Here is an 18,130-nt window from a genome sequence, read left to right on the forward strand (position 1 = left end):
CCATTCCAGATTGGAACTATTCTGTGAGGGGTAGAGGGCCTTTAACCCTTTGCCATCTCATTGCAGTCTTCATCCAAATCGGGGGCCCTATACTAGCAATATAATTTGCAAAAAAGCGAGGGGGTGGGTAGGCGGAATAGACATCCCATTAACAAATAGGGGCACTTTTTTCTGCAAGGCCCATAGCTCAGTGGTAGAGCATCTGCCTTGCATGCAGAAAGCCCAAAGTTCAATCTGTGGCACCTCCAGGTCAGGCTAGGAGAGAACCTTATCTGAAACCATGAAGAGCCGCTGTTAGTCATTGTAAACAGTGCTGAGCTACATGGACCAGTGGTCTAATAGGCAGGATTCCTGCATTGTGGGTGGTTGGACCAGATGACCCCTTGGGTCTCTACAATTCTCTAAGTCTATGAGCTCTATGTTCCAGTGATGTGGTACGAGAACAAACAGGGGCAAAGTGTTAAAAACAACATGCAAGGGTTTAAATCCCCTATCAATAAATAATAACAAGAGCTATACACAATTCACAATTGTTCACTTCAGGGCTGGACAAAAAACCCTGGACCCAGGAGCAGAGCTACACTGTTACAGTCACAAATAGCTTGGTCCTTATACTGAAAGATTTGTTGAATGGCATCAAGAGACATCGTAGGCTAATATAATACACCTCCCATAGATGGGCATAGATTGCAACGTGCCATGAGTAGATAGCAGATCTGTGGCTGAACAATGCCCTGATACCTCTAGTAAGAAAGAAAAGCCACACACCGGGATGATATGGTAGCTCAGTGGTAGAGTACATGCGCTGTCTGCAGAAGATCCTGAGTTCAGTCCCTGGAATCCCTAAGTAAAAGAATTTCAGGCCACCAAACAAAGGAGACAACAGTGAGTGAGATGGAGCAGGGGTTTGACTCGTACAAGACAGCTTCAAGGCAAACACTACGTATGTTCAGAGGCCCTCTAAAACTGTTGCATTCTGAATCGGAGGCTACTTTTGCTGCACTGACCTGCTGTTGTTATGCTGGTGCTATTTACCCGAAGGTGGGGAACCTGTGGCCCTCCATATATTGCCAGAGTACAACTCCCATCTTCCCTAACAACCAACCAATGCTGGCTGGGACTGATCAGAGTTAACATCCAGCATGATTTGGAAGGCACCAGGTTCCTCAAGCCTAGCTTCCGTGTCATTGCTGTTAATTCTTTCCGTTTGTTTCTGTTCCCAGTTCCCACAACCAACAGGAAGATCCTCCCCCGACCACACTGGCTATGCTCTTGTGACAAACGGAAATGCACCCTTCTTGGTTCCTCTTGACATTGCTCCTTCAGGAGGCTGGGTACAGAGAAGGAGGACTTCCCCCTTGAAGAATCCTCATCCACTGAGAAGTCCCAGCAAGAAGACAGAAGCCTCGTGTTGCCTTTCCCTCCCTGCCCCCCTGCCCAACCCCAATACACACCTGTATTACTGTGGCCCTCTATGTTACTGCCTCTCCTGCCTCTCCCTGCTGCCCCCAACCCCAGGTCTGTCACTGAGATGCTTGTGTCTCCTTTGTTGAGAAGCAAGGTGGGGTGGAGGGTGGGAAAATGGGGCTTTTCTTTCTGCACAAAACCAGCAATTGTAAATACTTTTCAAAAATATATATAAAAAATGAAAAAAAAATACAAAAGAGCAAACACAATGAAAACACACGAACACACACACACACACAGAGCGCGTTTTCAAAATCAGAAATATATATTGAGAGGAGAAGAAGAAGAAAAAAAGGGAGTCCAGAGAGAGTCAAAGCAGGAGAGAAGCTAATTGTGTCAGATATGCACTGAGAAATCTATTTGCAGATTGATTGACAAAAAGTAACAAGAAGCTATTTATTGTATATAATGTTTTATTATAAATCGTGTATTGTATATTGCATCTGTACATCTGCTGTGGTTTTGTGATGTGCAAATTTCAGCATGGGTTTCCTTGAGGTTTTAAGTTGCTTTTTTATTGTTTGTTGAGGGGGGCGGGATTTTTATTTTTTTGTTTTGTTTTGTTTTTTGGCAGTACGCACCCAAAGATCCAAATTTGTATTTTAAAAAGAAAAGTGGGGGGGGGGGGGAGAGATTAAAGACAAGCAAATGCACCCTCTTTTGTTAGGGAGAGGGAGGGGAGCAACGACATTTTCTGAGTTCTCATTGGCCACTTGTAAACCGTATTTCTTCCATGTGTGCCCCGTTGCGCCAGTGCTGAGCTCAGGGTGTATGTGTGTGCGTGTGAGTGAGTGACTTCTTTTTCCACCTTTGTCCTGCCCTCTCTATTCCCTCCTTTTCCTGGATTTGGAAACTTATGTACAGCTTTGTGGATTGTGCAAAAAAAAAAAGAAAAGAAAAGAAAAGAAAGAAACTTAAAAAAAGAGGAAGACCCCCACCCCTGTTCTGTGTTACCCATTACTGATCTGAACTGTACGACTAAATATACCAGACTTGGTAGTCGACTGGAGACAGAACACACCTGATTTGTCACCATATAAGCTCCTGCTTGCTTGATTCCTTCCCCAGGCCACGTTGCCTTCATCCACACCACCCCTCAAAGCCCCTCTTTTTATTTTGCTTCCCCTCCCCCCTCCCTGTGCCCCAACTGGTCTTTTTGTGTATTTAGGAAGGAATTTTTAATAGACACTTTTTTATATTAAAAGAAACCTATATATTGAGTGACGAGGCTGCTTTGTGTGCTTCTGTTGACAACTGAATGGATGCCTAGGGTATCTAGGGAGCGTCTGTTGCCAGCACTTGGGGATTGGGGAGGGGAGGGGCTGGAACTAATGCTTAGCTCATGCACTTCAGATGCTGTGCTTAGTTATGCGTTGAGGTGGGGGTGGGAGAGGCACTTCTAAGGCCAAATCCAGGAACAATGGGTTGCAAAGGCTGCCATTCTGACATTCGGGCTGCAATCAAAGGGCATCATCAGATGGAGAGCATAAGCTTTTGCTCTTTGCAATTCTGTAGGATCCTGATTTCCAGCTTGCTGCCACTTGGCTCTAGGCTCCCAGCCTCTCTGTTGGCGGCATGAAAATAGCTCGCTTGTTTTTCTCGACTGAGAGGCCTCCGCACCAGAACACCAGAATAAGCTTGGCGGGGTGGATGAGATTTTTTTCTGGCCTGCATTTCAAAGCGGGAAGCCTTGTCTGTGCGACTTTGTCTGCCGTTGCTCCCACTGTGGTTGGAAGACAAGGTGCCCTAAAAAATGCTGTGCTGCTGGGAAGCCAGGAGGAAACTGAAGATGGCAAGATGGCAACTTCAAGATGGCAACTTACACACACACACACACACACACACACACACACACACACAGAGTTCAGCATTTGCGTGCTAATTCAGGGGAAAGTGGGTGCCATCACAATGCACAGGTAACTTTTTTTTTGCTTGTGCACAATGACTGACAGGCAGATTTTTGTGTGTGCATTTTAATATGCCAGTGTCTGTTATGTGGGACAAACCAGGGAAGATGGAGTAAGTGAACATCTTCATCAAGAACAAAGGGGGAATAAAGATCTTCACTGGAAACAAGTGGAAGACCAGCAGCAGCTCCTATTCACCAAGAGGCCATTACAGAGCCGGCATTAGGGCTGCTGCGGAGGAGAGAGCAGATCCAGCCTCCAAGGAGTGTGCTGCTGCACTCACTGCCATCCAAGCAGCAGCAGTGGACAAAACATTCCTTGGTGGCCAAATCTGCTGCCCTATGCCTCCTGCCATCTGTGGCAGTTGCCTCACCTTGCCTCATGCGTGGCCAGCCCTGCACTATTCGAAAGTTTTCTATATTAGATGGAATAACTCTCACATGCAGATCTGTTCCCTTTTCAAAGGGAGCGAACAGGCATTATAATTTTGCATCCAAAGCCTACCCTGAATGCTAACAAATAGTGGTTTAACCATCCATCCTGGTTCTCTCCTTGGATCTTAAAAAAAGTGCCATGTGTGTATTCAGAAGTGGCTCTGTTCATCCTTCACTTTACCATCCCCACCATAACAAAAACATGGGCAATAGGAACAAAGAAATATTTTTTTATACTGAGATCATTGGTCCATCTAGCTCCTCATTTGTCTATACTGGGATGAGGAATCCCATCAGTCTCAGCGCCCACGGCCAGTGGGAGATGTAGTTCAGCCAGTGCAGAATGCACAGAGTGCAAGCTTCCTTCCCACCTCTCACCCCTCGTTAGCCCCCAAATAAAGCAGAGATTCTAAAAAATGTTCAGCCATCAGCAAGACCCCATGGGAAATATGATCCATAATTATACAAGAGCTACCACAAGTTCCTTGACATGTTGCAGAAACTACAAAGTGGTGTAGGTTGTGGAGGTTTCCCTCCTTTTTTTCTAAAAAAAAAGATAAATGACTGGATAGGCAATAAACGCATAACTAAGTCCCTGCAATCCATACACTCCTAAGGTGTTTATATGATGGGGAACAAATCTGATTCGGATGACATTTTAATATGAATCCACCTAATCAGAAACAATATGCAAACTCAAAGATCTCTTTTGAAATACACATTTCTCTGGACAAAAATGTGTGCAAAAAATGCATATATTGGGGAAAGTTCATATTTTTTAATGCATGCATTGATTAAAATACCTAAAATGTATTCTATTACAGGAAAATGCTTAAAGAAATGCATATTAGACAAAATGGCATACAGAAACATGTTTGGATTAGGAGAAATGTGCAGTAAAGTGCTGTCCTGCACCATCCCCTGAGCTAGCCCATTGATCTCATGTGCACTGGAGGCCGTGGCCTGGCTGTCAGTGTGGAAGGAAGATTCGGCTGCCTGTCTGGTCAGCTTTGTTCATGGAATTGGGGTGTGTGTTTGGAGGAATGAGAGGCTAATGCTCCAGTTTAAATAGGATGCCAGGCACACACAACGCTGCATGGGTAAGTTTGACCACATTTCATACAAGAAGAGAAAAAGAGTTTGGATTTGATATCCCGCTTTATCACTACCCTAAGGAGTCTCAAAGCGGCTAACATTCTCCTTTCCCTTCCTCCCCCACAACAAACACTCTGTGAGGTGAGTGGGGCTAAGAGACTTCAAAGAAGTGTGACTGGCCCAAGGTCACCCAGCAGCTGCATGTGGAGGAGTGGGGAATCGAACCCGGTTCACCAGATTACGAGTCTACCGCTCTTAACCACTACACCACCACCATACAGTTGGGGGTAATCAAGAAGGAAGTGATCTGGAGTAGGACAACCCAAAAAAGCCAAAATAGAGTGATGGAAGAGAAGAAAGGGAAAGCCCCCTGCAAATGATCAATTCAGATTTCTTGAAATAGTGATCTGTCCCTTTACCATCAGCCTGTCTTGGATGGGCAGGCGGGCAAAAAAGGTAGCAGGAAGAGAGACAAAGTGGGTGGCACAGAAAGAGAAAATGGGGTAGCCACACCTACTTTGGGGTCATGCAGGAAAAAGGATCACTCCTAGCATAGGACACCTCTTTTGGGGGGTAGGGGATATCTGATTCAATTCCACAATTTTTCCTGGAATACTCAGGGCTGGCCTGCCATTCAACTGGCCGATTGGTGCTAGAATGAAGGCAGGAACTGGTGGTGTAGCAAGACCTTTCCTTTTCTTTCTGAAGCACTGCAGCAGGGAGGGAAGAGTGCCATTTAGGCTCTGCTTCAGGAAGGCAAATGTCTTGGGCCAGCACTGAGCTTCCTCCCACGGTTTTCATCTCTGCATCTGCTGCCAGAACTCATCCTCGTCCCCCGTCCCCCCCGCCCTTGCCCCTGCAGCTGGGCTCCAGGACCAAAAATAAGCCTGGCGAGGAGTTAACGTGCTGGGCAGGAAGGAGCGATGGGAGATAATCTGCAGGAGAGGGCAGACTCAGATCCTCTCACCAACAGGCTTTGTTTGCTCTTAAAATCCAACCACAACTCTCACGTTTTTACCGACTCCCTTTTCCTTCTTCTTTTCTCTACCCTTCAAAAGAAAGTAAAAGGAGGTGTACCTTGGGTCAATGTGTGCTTATTTCATTGGTAATCAACTGTTTAGGACAGGGATGGGGAGCCCTAAATGCCTCCCTATCAGTAAATAGCTAACTTCCCCACAAACTTTGGAAAAACAAATCAGGAATGCTCAGTAAATGGGTCTTCTTCAACCTTGGCCTGATCACTCTTTTTCAAGGGAGCTGTCCCGCATTCCTCTTGCTTCAGTTCTCCTTGTAAATATCTTTTATCTGTTGAAGGATCTCTTTCATACCCAGTTAGGAGTTAAGGCTTAGTATAGTCCTAACCTGAGTAAGCAGGAGTTTCCAAAATGGTCTAGTAGGCAGCCCAAACTGGTTGCAGGCTGAAGTTAACTGGGAAATTACATGTTCTTCTCATGTAAGAACATAAGAAGAGACATGCTGGATCCATCTGGTCCAGGATCCAGTGCTCACAGTGGCCAACCAGATGCACATGAGATGCCCATAAGCACAACCTGAGCACAACAGCAAATGTCCCCACATGATTTCCAGCAGCTGGCATTCAGCAGCATTCACTGTCTCTGTCAGTGGAGGTAGAATATTGTCATCAGGGTTAGTAGCCAATGATAGTCGTGGTGCTGAGTGCTGATTTGTCCCCATAGTACTGATAAATTTGGAGAAAGGAGATAGAACCATAGCAGCCATTGCAATGGTTGATATTACCATCACACACACCTCCAGTTCCTGGTCTTGTGCAAGTCACTTTTCTCCCTCTTGTCTTGGCAAGGGGCTACAGCTGAATGGTAGAGCACATGCCTGATGTGCAGAAGGCCATGGGTTCAATGCCTGCCATTTCCAAATAGGGTTGGAAAAGACTCTTGTCTGAAACCCCAAGCAGGCTTATCCGTGGTAGTCTTTGAGTTTCTCCAGATGATGTATTTATCAAATATTCACTCTGATTTGCTTAAACAAAGGTTACAGTCATTGTCTATTGAGCATTCATTCTGATTTGTTTGTGGGGGAGTTATACACCATGAGCACTGATTGAATGATTTAAGTTATACCCTCCCTCCCTCCCTCCAAGGAGCCCAAGGTGGCATGCACGGTTCCCCCCCTCCCCATTTTATCCTCACAACAACCTTGGGAAGTGGGTTAGGTTAGGAGACAGTGACTGGCCCGAGATCACCCAGTGAGTTTCATGGCTGGTGGGCAATTTGAACCCTGGTCTCCCAGGTCCTAGTGCAACACTCCAACCACTACACCACACTGACTTTCTTAGGCCATGTAAACACCACACTTTTAAAGCACATTCCCACCTCACCCCTGCAATAATCCTGGGAACAGTAGTTTATCCTTCACAAACTATAATTCCCAGCACCACAGTTCCCAGAATTCTTTGGGGCAGAGCAGGACAATATGCTTTAAATGCATGGTGTATACACAACCTCAGTACAACAATGTATGGATGTGAGTGTGGGTGTTAGGAGACAGATGGGGCTATGGCTTTGGGGTGTGGGTGTAGGCATGTGTTTAGATTCTTATGAGAGCTGCACCCTACTAGCCCTAGCTGAAGAAGCTTCCACTGTGGTTACTCCTCTACAGACTCCCCCAACTGTCAACTCCATAAGATCGCTCCACCCAGTAGCTATTACTACAGATCGCTTGAATGGAAGGATGCAGGCAACCTCTGCTGCCAACAAGCACCTTAACTCTAGGTGGGATTCCTTCTTGTGCGTCCCTTAAGCTCGGATCCTCATTTCTCAAATCCTCTGCTGCCTCCAGCATCGCACCCTGCGCTCAAAAGTGCACAGTTGGAGTTCAGGGTACAGCTGGATGTTTCCTGACTCAGCAATCCCAATGCAAATAAGGCGGGTGGAGACGGAGGAGGGCAGCAAACTGAGAGTGACCCCCGTGAATGCATGCTTATTTTCTCTAAACTAAAGAAGAAGTAAAAAGTGGATTTGCATAATTTATCACTGTTTTGATTCTGGCAAACGCAAAGTGTGAAACAGGGGGCTGTCTTGCAGACCAAACCTGTTTGTGCCAGAGCTGTGCACTTCGATCTCCTACAGTTATGTAGGCAGAGACCTGGCCCTTGGCCTACGTGGCATCTCTCTTGGGCATGAGCAAACGGCGCGGCATGCGCTCCTCTCCTGCCAGGCAGCCTCTCGCTCTTGCTTGTGGGCGCATGAATCATTGTGGGAAAGTTGTCACCTAGCAGGAGCACCACCCGCCCTTTGCTGTCCTTCAGCATCAGGGGGAGAGAGAGAAGCTGAGGCAAAGCTTCCTCCTTCCTAGCCATTAATGCAGGCTGCAGATCCTAGCAAGGCGACAGGTCTCCTAGCACCTGCAGGCCACAGCTTCCCTGGATGGGGAGGCGGTGTAGTGCGGGGGGACGACGACTTGATAGATGGCTGTGAGGGTAGCTGTTGTGTACCAACCAGCAAAAGGAAGAAGGAGGCAGCAGCATTGACTCTGGACTGCAGACAGGTTAAGAGAGAGAGATGGGTGGGTGCAGGGGGGGGGGCGGTGGCGGGAGAATGCCAGTGCCATAAACACAGCCTGGCGTGAAAGTTCCAGGAATCGAAAGACAGCCCTGTCAGTGTCCTTACTCTAGGAGGGGGTGCAGCAGCCTTGCCGGAGGGTGGGGTGGGTGGAGGTGGAGGGGGCCACAGAGGTGGGAGAGACAGGCAGGCAGGCTGGGAGAGCAGAGGAGGGAGGAGGAGGAGGAGGCGCAAGGCAGCCTCTACCTGTGGGTGGTGAGGAGAGGTTAGCAATATCCACAGGGTCATGGGTATTGCTACTAAGTGCTTTTGGAAAGCGGGGGGGGGGGGAGGCTGGGGAGGGAGAAAGGAGGTTGCCATGGTGAAAAAAAACACATGATGCATACTGATGGACTGGTGGGGAAGGAGAAGGGGGGGGGGTGAGAACTGCCACAGCAAATATGAGAGGCTTGAGAGCCATCTGTACAGTGAAAGGAGAAAGCTAGGAGGAATGGGGGGGGGTGGAGAGGGAGGAAACAGGGAGGGGAATGTGGCTTTGCCGCAAAGCCTCTTTCCTTTGGGGATGGCATTTCTGAACAATCTCCTTTGCTGAAGCAATGCTCTCCCCAGCCTCTCTCTGCCAGGCTCACCCTCCTTCTCTCCGTTGCTAGTCCTTCCCCCCCCCCCCCCCTCCGCCCCTTCTCATGAGAAAGGAGAAGGGCACAAAACAGGCATTTCCCTTTGCTGAGCTTCTCTGAGTGCAGGGAGGGAGAGAGAGAGGGGGGAAAACCCGACCCCAAAATGTTCCCCACCTCCCTTCTCCTGTGATCTTGGCCAAATCAAACAATGAGCCTGGAAAAAGATCAGAAAAAGCCAGCCACCTGCCAAACCAACTGTGACCTTGCAGGGTCTGATTTAAAGGATCCATGCTCTTTATTTTCACAGCACCAACCAGGCTGACAGCTGGGGGGGGGGCAGGGGAGAAGGCTACAGGCCCTCATATTTATAGGAGTAGCAAGCAAAAAAGGAGAAAGGGGTGAGCCCAAGCATGTTGCAGAAGCAAGCAAGAGACTGTAGACTGAAAGATAAGAGACAAGAGGAGAGAGGGTTTTCTTCTTGCTGAATCAGAAATTCCAGGTCAAAAGTATCTGTCAACAGATAGCATTTCCATTTGATTCTCTCCAATTGGGAGAGATTAGGACTGGCTCCAGGTTTGAAGGGGTCACCAGCTCAAGCGGGGGGCGGGGCTAGCAACTCTGCAGCTGGCAGCTGTGAACTGCCACCTTAACTTTCCCATGGGGATCCCCACTGGGTGGTGCTATCTTGCGGGCATTGTGGGAAATTTAAAATGGCAGCTCACGGACCCAGCTGCTCAGCATGGAGAAGAGTGGGCCGGGCCGGGGTTTGCATCCCACCAGGGTGCTGAGGGTGCAGCAGTTGCCAGCTCTGAATGCAGAACTAGTTTTAGCATTAGGTGCTAGCGCAGGCCAGCAACCAAAAGAATTGTGCTCTGTGTTTGTTGTATGTGGTCTCTAACAGTATAGTGGAGGGGACATTATATGTGAATGCAAAAGAGCAAAATCCGAAACAATGGTTGGTAAAGGGAGATGGGGGCAGAGGCAGTTTTGCTGCTTTATTAATGCACAAGAAAGAAGATTCCACCTAAACATTAGGATGAACTTCCTGACAGTAAGAGCTGTTCGACAGTGGAATTTGCTGCCAAGGAGTGTGGTGGAGTCTCCTTCTTTGGAGGTCTTTAAGCAGACGCTTGACAACCATATGTCAGGAGTGCTCTGATGGTGTTTCCTGCTTGGCAGGGGGTTGGACTCGATGGCCCTTGTGGTCTCTTCCAACTCTATGATTCTATGACAAATGTCTTCCATCTCAACAGAGGTCACACCTGCACCACACATTTAAACAAGCATCATGCCACTTTAAACAGCCCTGGCTCCCCCCACCCCCAAATCCTGTGGACTGTCGTTTGTTAAGGGTAATGCGAGACTCCTGTTCCTCTCACAGCACTAGCATTCCTAAGGAAGAGGGATTAACCGCTAAACCACTCCGGAGAGGGTAGCTCTGTGAAGGGACTAGGGGTCTCCTAACAACTCTCAGCATCTTTAACAAACTACAGTTCCCAGGATGCTTTGGGGCAAGCCATGACCATTAAAGTCATATAAGAGCACCTTAAATGGTGCATATGTGGCCAGGGTGCCCCTTGCACCTTCAGTAGTTGTGAGCAGAGGGAACTTCAGCAGGCGCAGTTTGACATGAAAGTGACACCCCCTGAAATTCTGTCTTCTGCATCACTCATAAAGGGGCAACCGCCCTGTTCCCTTTTGCACCTGCCCATCCTTATTCTCAGCTGAGTCCTTTAAAGAGGGTGGCCGCTTAGGCAGCGCTGAAAAAGAGGGCGAAATAAAGCAATGAATTAGCAAATGCTAATGCCAATTTATATATCCAGATGTAATTTAGAAAAGATTGCTATGACCAGGTGCCCTTTGAGGCTGTTCAACATTCTGCTGCCCAGTGCTGTGGATGGGAACATGAAGGCGTCTCCTGTCCTCCCTAATTCTTAACCTTAGAACAGGACTTGAGCAGACGGTTCTTCAGAAGGCGCCTTTCAATAGAGAACTGTCCTTCGTAAAATAGAGAGCCCTCCAGACTGGCATTTCTTCTCCAGGTGAATCCTGCAACATGCAATTGACACAATAGTAGAGCATTAGTAGACTGTCAACACATCATTCCACACTGCTAGTTGTTCTGCAATGCTTCCCCAGCGTTGCTGCGTGATTGCTGTCTGGACTGGCTCTCTTGTACTATAACACAACAACAACAGGAGATAAAGAGTAAACTGGGATATCTGTGGCATGAAAAAAAAAAATAAAGGGTTTCAGCAAGAAGCTATGGGTTGTGTACCTATTGAAAGCAAAGCAGGATTTCCACCCTGAAACCTTTGCAGACTCAAACAGTGTCATGAAAGTGGGATTGCATATAACTACCCTGATACCATCATGAGAGCAAATCATCACAAATGAGCAATAAAAAGACCGCTTTTCCTGTGAAACACATTTTATGCAGTTTCAGCATGGAGGAGTTGAATTGGGAAGATCTGCCTGTGGAGGGCACCTATTGGCTAGTGGTTGTGACAAATCTAACACAAAGTAGTTTCACAACTACAAAAAACTTTTGTATTGAAGACTGTATTTTTTTAAAAAAGAAAGTTTGATGGATTAACATATACAGTGGTACCTCGGGTTACAGACGCTTCAGGTTACAGACTCCGCTAACCCAGAAACAGTACCTCGGGTTAAGAACTTTGCTTCAGGATGAGAACAGAAATTGCACGGTGGTGGTGCAGCGGCAGCGGTAGGCCCCATTAGCTAAAGTGGTACCTCAGGTTAAGAACTGTTTCATGTTAAGAACAGACCTTGAGAACGAATTAAGTTCTTAACCCCAGGTACCACTGTAAATGCGTAATCATACAGGTGGCATCCCTGAACCAGAGTAAGAGGGAGAGGGGCAAGGCAGCCAGATGAATCAGCATTTGATTTCCAGGTATGTACATCTGTTGTGCCAATTGTGAAGCTAGGAGGAAGATAGTTCTGCAAAAAAAATAAGTGGCTGCCTGATGAGACCTCTCTTTTTCTTATATCTGCCTTCCCCTAGACATTTCTAAATTAAATATTAAACATTCATTGGTATGAGGAGCAGAAGCAGAGAGCCACTTTACTTCTTAACTCAGCTGCTAGGTAGAACTTTCCTTTCAAACTTCCACTTTTATGCCTGTAAATGAAAGGGACTAGAAACTTGGCTTTTTTTAAAATAAAAAACCAGAGCTTCTGGGAATATCCCCATGAAGTCCCAGTTCCCACAAGCCCTCCCATGGCTATGGCACTACTCTGGAGAGGTTCGGTTCGGTAAATAAAGTTGCAAGGTCATGTTAGCACCTTGACTCTCACAGACAGTTCAATGCCCTCTTTGTTTTCAAAGGTAGCATGTATGGTTGAATCCTACCAGCACTGATTAATTTAGCATTTGCACATGGGACAGCAGACTGCTTCTTTGTCCCAAAAGACTACAGTCATTGTTTGGGAAGCTCTAACAGCATTTTCCTATTTAGTTGCTGTTGGTTTTTCTCTCTGAACATCTAAGCCCAGAGTTTTTTTCCATGAGTCAGGAAGCCTGCTTTCAGCATTTTAAACACCAATTGTTCAAAATGTTTATTTGTGCCTCACCCTCCCCTGTACTTCCCCAGGACCTCAGGGCAGCTGTAGGCGTGCCTCACAACAACCCCGTGAGGTAGGTGAAGTTTTTCTCAAGGCCATCTACCTGAGCATGGATTTGAAGCTGCTCTGCCTAACTTTAGTTTTGGAATGTGTGATGCATTGGGTCAGGTCAGGTTCCATTTATTCCGAAAATAATACAGTGAGAAATGAATGGGTATGAATGAAATTCCTGTGCCGTTCAGGGGATAAGGAGCTCACCTGTTCAGGTAGCAGCGGCCTCTCAGAGGCAGTCTCCTGGCCATTTTCTCCACCATAATGCCCCAGAATGACACAAGGTCTGAGGCACTGTAGGTGAGTATAATAGTGGCTGCCAGGAGGACACAGATGCTGATGCCATGGCCACACACCACAGCAAAAAGAATAATATAAATTAGTTCAAAAAACAAAACAAACTACCCAATGTAAGACAATAGAATTTTCATGACAGAACCAGATTCAACAGGAGTTTCACAAATGAATACTGAAAGAAAGGTGGTAATGATGAAAATGACTGGTGGAGCAAAACATGGGGGGGGGGGGATTCTTGCACACACTATTTTGTTTGTTTGTTTGTCTGAATCAAATTTCAAAGAATCATAGAATTGCAGAGTTTGAAGGGACTACAAGGGTCAACTAGTCCAAACCTCTGAAATGCAGGAATAGGTAAAGGGTAAAGGGACCCCTGACCATTAGGTCCAGTCGTGGCCGACTCTGGGGTTGCGGCGCTCATCTCGCTTTATTGGCTGAGGGAGCCGGCATACAGCTTCTGGGTCATGTGGCCAGCATGACTAAGCCGCTTCTGGCGAACCAGAGCAGCACACGGAAACGCCTTTTACCTTCCCGCCGGAGTGGTACCTATTTATCTACTTGCACTTGGACGTGCTTTCGAACTGCTAGGTTGGCAGGAGCAGGGACCGAGCAACGGGAGCTCACCCTGTTGCGGGGATTCGAACTGCCGACCTTCTGATTGGCAAGTCCTAGGCTCTGTGGTTTAACCCACAGCACCACCCGCAGAATACTTTGCCTCAAATTTATATGCCACTTTAATGTCCATCATTTGTGTTTGTGAGTGGGTGTGGGTGTGGGTGTGCTGTGTGTACATATAGCCATAAAATCACAATAAAAACAACCTATAAAACAACAACAGTATACCAGTCAGAGTAAATAAGTGGCGCCTACAACTAGGATTAGTGAAATATGCTCAGAGTCGAGTGTCAATTTCATGCTCTTTATTCAGCTCATAGTAGCAATGAATGAAACTTTCCCCAAAAGTCTAGCTATATATGCATTATTTACACAACGGGCCCCCCGTGATTGGCTAATTTCAGGCTGCTCCTGCAGGCCAATCAGGTCGCTGATTCACTTCCACCTGGGGCTGGATTGGGTGGCTCCTGCGGACCAATCAGACTGCTGCATTCTGGATCCTATTGTTCTAGGATTCAGCTCAGCACATAACAATTAGCTTAGCATTTGTGGTCACACTGTGGTAACCTCAAGGTTAGACTACTGCAATGTGTTATAACAGAATGCATAAGAAGAGCCTATCAGGCCAATAGCCCATATAATCCAGCATCCTGTTGTCACAGCAACCAACCAGATACCTGCTAGCCGGACAGGAGAGCATCAGCACTGCCCACCTTCAATTCCCAGCTACTGGTATTCAGAGGTATACTGCCTCTGACAGTGGATGCAGAACACACCCATTTTGGCTAGCAGCCGTTGATAGCCTTAACCTCCAGGAACCTGTCTAATCCTCTTTGAAAGCCATACCAGTTGGTGGCCATCACAGCCTCCCGTGGGGGAGCAAGTTCCATAGTTTAACTACGCACTGCATGGAGCACTTTCTTTCATCTGTCCCGAATCTCCCAACATTCAGCTCCATTGGATGTTCACAAGTGCTAGTGGTATGAAAGGGGTGTGTGCATTTCTCTATCTACTTTCTTCACGCCAGGGATCACCTTATACATTTCTGTCCTGTCACCTCTTATTCGCCTTTTCTCGAAACTAGAAAAGAGGCTGCCTTTGAAGACAGTTTGGAGAGGGCAGAATTCAGAGGACAGGTTGTTGACTGAACCAGACAGTCTGAACATCTTACACTAATTTTGGTCCGACTGCATTAGCTGCCAGCTAGTTCCTGGGACTCAATTCAAAGTGCTGCTTTTTACCTATAAAGCCTTATAGGGCATTGATACCTCAGGGACTGTCTCTCCCCATATGAACCAACCTGCACCCTGCCTTCATCATCAGAGGCCCTTCTCCATCTGCCCCCACCCAGGGAGGGACAAAGGGTGGCAACAACAGGCTTTCAGTGGTCGCTCTGCATTTGTGGAAACATGTCTGATGCCTTCAGTGTCAGTTTTCAGGAGACAGGTGTTTATCCAGGCTTTGGGGAGAGTAATTAGGATCAAACTGCAGGATGATTTCCAGCCTGTTTGTGGTGTTCATCTTTTAGTTGGGTGGGGTAGGGTAAGCTTTGCTCTTTTTTTCAGTATCGCTGGGTAATTTTCAGATAAAATCTGTGTTTTATTGGATTTAAATACAAACAAACCCAACGTATTTGTTTTTAAATGTTGGTAAGCCTTATGCACTTTAGGGATCTCTAAGTCTCTCTGACATCTTTTTTTTTGTGTGGAAAGTGATGAACAAGTAAATAAATAATGGTGGCCAGGGAAACACCTGGGTAAACGGGTATGCATTTAGTGGGCAGAAACTACCGAACACGGAGCAATGAATCCAAACTACAAGAAAGAAGATTCCACCTAAACATTAGGAAGAACTTCCTGACAGTAAGAGCTGTTTGACAGTGGAATTTGCTGCCAAGGAGTGTGGTGGAGTCTCCTTCTTTGGAGGTCTTTAAGCAGAGACTTGACAACCATATGTCAGGAGTGCTCTGATGGTGTTTCCTGCTTGGCAGGGGGTTGGACTCGATGGCCCTTGTGGTCTCTTCCAACTCTATGATTCTATGATTCTACCTCACCTTAGTGGGAAAGTCATTCCGCATGGTAGGTACCACCACAAAAAAGGCCCTTCTCACCACCACCACCAGATGAACATCTCTTGGCTGTGGCATGCTTAAAAGGTCAACACCCTCAGGCCACAGAGACTGGGATTGACTATGCAAGAGCAGGCACTCTCAAATAGATTGGTCCTCATCTGTTTAGGGCCTCAAAAACCATAATTAACACATTGAATTTGGCTCAGTAGCTATATAGCAGCTCCTATATTCATTATGAAGTGGCGTAAAATAGCTAGGTGAATACAAATATAATTCATAACACTAAGAATTGTCAAACAGCTTAATAAAAGCAATCTAAGCGGAAATCCCTATGCAAAACATACTTTGAAATACAGGTGTGTTGGGCACAGGATAGAGCAGGAGTCACCAACATGGTGCCCGTAGGTGCCCTTGTGCCCACCAATGCCCCCTATGACACCAGGCAGCTTCCTATGTATCAGAGGCAGCTCTCAACTCTCTGGCACCTCTCCCTGGTGAAATGCCATCTCTGACATTTCTGAAATCCTGTCAGCGTGCCACACCACCAAGCGTTTCCCTGTTCAGCCCCTCCTGTCAGTCTCTTGAAGTTTTCATGTATGTCACCAACAAAACACAGGAACAAACCAAGGGCAGCTCATGCACCAGATGGTAAAACGCAGCCTGCAACGTGTGATGCGGGGAAGGGAAACCGGAGCTGTGGTCTTCGGTGAGAGAAATGTCCATAGCTATGAGGCGCTACAGCAAGCAGCACCCCCCTTTTCAGATCCTGCACAATCTCGGAAGGCCTAGGAAGCGAAGCTGCGGCCTGTGGTGCCCCCTGCGCAGGCCGCAGCCTCTTCCCCCTCTTCCCCCGAGAAGTGAGAGCGTGCAAATCCTGCCTCGCTTAATTGGCCTCCTCTGCGGCGTGGTGGAGGCCATCTCCCCGGTTGGTGACCTTGCTCCTGCACAAGGCGCTGTGAAGAGCCTGGCACTGCTGAGGCTGGAGGGGAGGAAGAGCCCAGGCCCCGTTGCCTGGCAACCACACAGCTGTCTGTTGACCTAAAAGGAGCTGCTCACTCTTGACACAGCTGGTGTTTACATGGAGCCAAATCTTTCTCCTTCGTGTTTGCATGGAACGAAAGCAAGGCACACAGACACAAGCGCTAACACACACACACACACACACATGGAGTAGACAAAAAGGAGAGAGAAAGAATGTGGAAAACAGAGAGAACAGACTTCCCCCCGCCCGCACTGCCCTTCATTGCTAACTGGAAGAGAAGATGGGGGGGGGGGGGAGAGAGAGAATGTGTGTGTGTGCGCGCGAAGAAAGGGGTCAGGGACATCGCAAATCCCTTGGAGGGCCAGATACGTCTTTATCCACTGCAGCACAAAGGAATGTGTTGTGGAAAGCACCATGTGCCTTGGTATTATCTGAGGCTGTGTGTATGCCTTTAAAGCACATCCAAAGCGCATTCCCTGCCTCAAATAATCCTGGGCCTATCCTGGGTTCTTGGCGCAGCAACAGAGCAGGCCAGAGGGGCAGGGAGTCAGGAAACCCTTTCAGTCTAGGATAGGATTTGAGGCCGTAGCACCTCACCTTGGGCCAGAAAGAGACAGAGTGGGGATGCCAGTGGTGTGTTGCCCACCCTGCTGCCCAGCAGTGAGACTGTTCATGGGGAGGTACCGAGCAGTCTGCCAGGAGACATGACCGCCCTGCTGCTGCTGGACGGCCCAGCACAGGAAGGAGAATCCTGTGAGCCAGCCATCAACCTGCCTCCAGAGAGTGAGGTTGCCCTGGCAACCGAGGAAGCACATAGGCCTGAGTAGGACAGGGAGCTGGCCAAGTATTCATGTGCCATCTCCAAGGATTAATCCTCAGATGCACTAGCGCAAGCAGGCGCAGCCTACTGGCAGGAGTGTCCATTTGCATGCACAGTCCCAATGGGAACTGTGTGAAAGATTGTGCCCAACTCACTCTTTGAAAGGAGGGGGGGGGGTGTTAAGTTGTGGGTTGACATAGCAGACGACACAGCGATTTCTCCAAGTAGCTCTTTATTTTGTAAGCTGGAATAGAACTGACTGCAAACAGCTCAGCCAGCCTGCTTTTATAGGCAGCCGGCTGTCAACATTGTAGCAACAACAGCCCAGAGTTCCTGCCTAAAATAACTGACGTGGACCTGAGTGAAAACTATCTACAGACCTGAGTGAAAACTATATACAGTATCCCCCTGCTGGCCCAGGGTGAAACTTCACTACATAACACCCCTCCCCACCGAGATAAGGCGTTAGTTACAATCGTAATGGTTTCCTTATATACAGCACTACGCGTAATGGTTCAATTAGGCACAAAAGCATATCGGTTACATTTCCCATACTTAGACCAACAGTGATACATGTCCAACAACATAGTCCTTTAAATAGGTTGGGCGCTTGGGAACTCTGCCAGACCGCTGGGGACTGGTAGCCA

General features: G+C 47.5%; 1 protein-coding gene and 1 long non-coding RNA gene across 11 annotated transcripts in view; one reads left to right on the forward strand and one right to left on the reverse strand.

Moving 5' to 3' along the window:
- Nucleotides 1-1,909, forward strand: part of AHDC1 (AT-hook DNA binding motif containing 1) — a 194,800-nt gene extending 192,891 nt beyond the window's left edge. For all 10 annotated transcript variants that reach the window (XM_083750613.1, XM_083750608.1, XM_083750607.1 and 7 more), the window contains one exon: nucleotides 1,224-1,909. The gene's annotated coding sequence lies outside the window, so the exon portion shown is untranslated. The remainder of the gene's footprint in view (nucleotides 1-1,223) is intronic.
- LOC310849987 overlaps nucleotides 1-17,647 on the reverse strand; it is a 47,626-nt gene extending 29,979 nt beyond the window's left edge. The window contains exons 1-2 of the long non-coding RNA XR_014567169.1: nucleotides 16,324-17,647; nucleotides 10,999-11,108 (exon numbers count right to left, since the gene is read on the reverse strand). This is a non-coding gene — a long non-coding RNA (uncharacterized lncRNA). The remainder of the gene's footprint in view (nucleotides 1-10,998; nucleotides 11,109-16,323) is intronic.
- Nucleotides 17,648-18,130: the final 483 nt, after the last annotated feature.

The sequence above is a fragment of the Podarcis gaigeae genome (genome assembly GCF_964106915.1).
Source record: "Podarcis gaigeae genome assembly, chromosome: 8".
NCBI lineage: Eukaryota > Metazoa > Chordata > Lepidosauria > Squamata > Lacertidae > Podarcis > Podarcis gaigeae.